This window comes from Cyprinodon variegatus, unplaced genomic scaffold, assembly GCF_000732505.1.
Source record: "Cyprinodon variegatus isolate N-32 unplaced genomic scaffold, C_variegatus-1.0 Scaffold445, whole genome shotgun sequence".
Taxonomy (NCBI): Eukaryota; Metazoa; Chordata; class Actinopteri; order Cyprinodontiformes; family Cyprinodontidae; genus Cyprinodon; species Cyprinodon variegatus.
In genome coordinates, this window is record NW_015150898.1 from 666,263 (window position 1) to 668,647 (window position 2,385).

The window sequence follows — 2,385 nt, forward strand, 5'->3', positions numbered from 1 at the left end:
AAAAGATGTTTTTGCTCTTCTCCCGACTGGTTTCGGCAAGAGTTTGATCTATCAGTTGACTTGTGCCTGGCTTGTGGTTGTGTTTTCCTCGTCGCTCTGTTAGTACGTCATATGCTTTGTTGATCTAATTGGTTTATTTGGCCTGTCTATCACCAACATAGGCCAATCATCTAACCAGTATTTTCGCCCCTTCCCAAAATTACTTCAACGGAAGGTTTCCAGATGGATATGCGGAGCAAATCCATCTGGCGAATCAGGTTACCCTTTCTATGCATTAACCCTGACAGTAACCTTGAACCAAACCATTACCAGTGCATACTTTACTCTAACCCCAACCCAATTCAGACTGTAGCTCTAAATTTAACAATTATAAAACTAGCTCATGAGGTCTAGGCAAACTTTTCTCACTTTGTAAAAATGTCCTCACTCCAAAGATGAGGATACAAACTGAAACTGGTCCTCACTCTTTATTTTAAAACAGGAGCACACACCCACACACACACACACACACACAGATGATGAAGGTCAAACTGGCACTACCACCTTCTTAAATAGCATGTAGGGTTACAGTTTTCAAAAAAAACATCAAAACCATCATTTAAAAAAAGGTAAAGAGACCATTTAATAGTGATCAACAGTCGGTTTATTAATGTTTGATTCATTTACAAACTGCATCTAAGCCAGAAAAAAGTAAACAGATAATTTAATAAGGTATTAACTCCAGGGTAAGACAGACACTATAGACAATATAAATCAGTAAGATTAGAGTTAGACAAGGAGCTCACTGATATTAGGGTGAGGGATAAACTGTCAAAACAGTGCAATATGATCTATTTAACTTTTACAATTGATTTAGATGCATTTTATACATGACAATGAAACATGATAAATTACCTGTTAATCATCAATAAATGGTCTCTTTACCATTTATTAATAATGGTTATGATGTTTATTGTAACGTCTTATCCTCCATGAGGTTGGTTTTGCTTATATGTCCTGTCATGCAAAGGTTTCTGGGATACTATGTAGCTCTAGTAGCGGCTAGGGAATTCAGGAGGTCCCTAAATGAACTGCTTCCTTGTCCTGGTGTAAACTTCTACTTTTGAAAACAGGCATAAAAACCTTTTCATCTTTCTGTATTATAAACCCAGCAGATTTCAACAGCTCTGTTGCCTAAAGTCTATCCCACCAGAACCACCTATTGTATCATTGATGGTTATTTACCTATTTAGAAAATGTAACTCTTGTTAGACAGAATGAACTAGGTTTTCTTGTAAAAGGGTATGTCTCCTTATTATCATTGTCAAAGCAAAAAAAGAAAAAAAAGAAAATGTGATGTGAATATGTGATTCTCCAAACTATGCATCATAATGTATCAGTAAAAACGCTTGAAAGTTAGATGAAGTGACAGCTTGGATTTGCCGCTGGGTGGGAACAAGTATGAGTCTGTTTGCTCGTCTGTTTGAGTTTTCCCAGTGATACATGACTGACTTGTCAAGGACAAAGAGCTACAGTCTGCTGCGTTTTTTTGATAGGCTGTAAACCCAATTCAAGAGTTTGCTGCCTAAAGAACTGTGAAAGACAGAAAGGTGGGTAGAATACCAAATAGTTTGAAAGAGTTATTTGATAAAAAAAAAAAATGCTTTATCAAAACTAATTAACTGTTCTTAACATCTGGTTTGATATTTAAAAATGATGTAATTGGATTTTGTGATTTTACAGTTAGAAATAAAATACTAAATAAAACAGATGACATAATTACCGGTACAAGCTCACAAAATTCCAGAAGAGGAAACTATTTTCCTGTTCAATTGTTTTGAAATAACTACTTACAATGGGTAAGTACAGGGTAAAAAACCTTTAAAGAATTTTACTTCTTTCTTTATTTTTACTTGATCTCTGAAGTGATCTTGATTTGAAATGGGATTAAAGTGTGAGTAGTGTTACTTGACAATACTATGATTAAAAAGTACTGTACATCTACTCCTAAAAGTAATTTTTTTGTTACAAAGTTACCCAAGTGAATGTAACTGAATAAATAGATCTAGTTATTACCCCTTCTGAGAAAAGATGATACGATATTTTTTTTATTTTAACATATATTTGTGTATTTTCTTGGTAAAACTTAATAAAACATTCTATCTGGATATTCTATCTGGACAGTTACAAAAGGTTCTTGTTCCATAAAAAAAAAAAAAAATCTACTACCGTTAACTAGGCTCATTAGAGACTGAGTTTTGTTGTTTTTTTCTGCAGAGATCTCAGTAAGATTGGTTTGAGAGCTTCTCTAAGCCCCATGTTTCAACTCTTGCTATAGATTCTCAAATGGATTTGGATCCACCCACAGGGGCATTTATTCATGAATATGCTTTAAACCAGGGGTCA

The 2,385-nt window shown here is 34.4% G+C and overlaps 1 protein-coding gene across 1 annotated transcript in view; it reads left to right on the forward strand.

The window, feature by feature from the left end:
• The window catches only part of LOC107093752 (neuronal acetylcholine receptor subunit beta-2-like), a 19,287-nt gene that overhangs the window by 7,319 nt on the left and 9,583 nt on the right, over positions 1 to 2,385 (forward strand). The window lies entirely within an intron of this gene.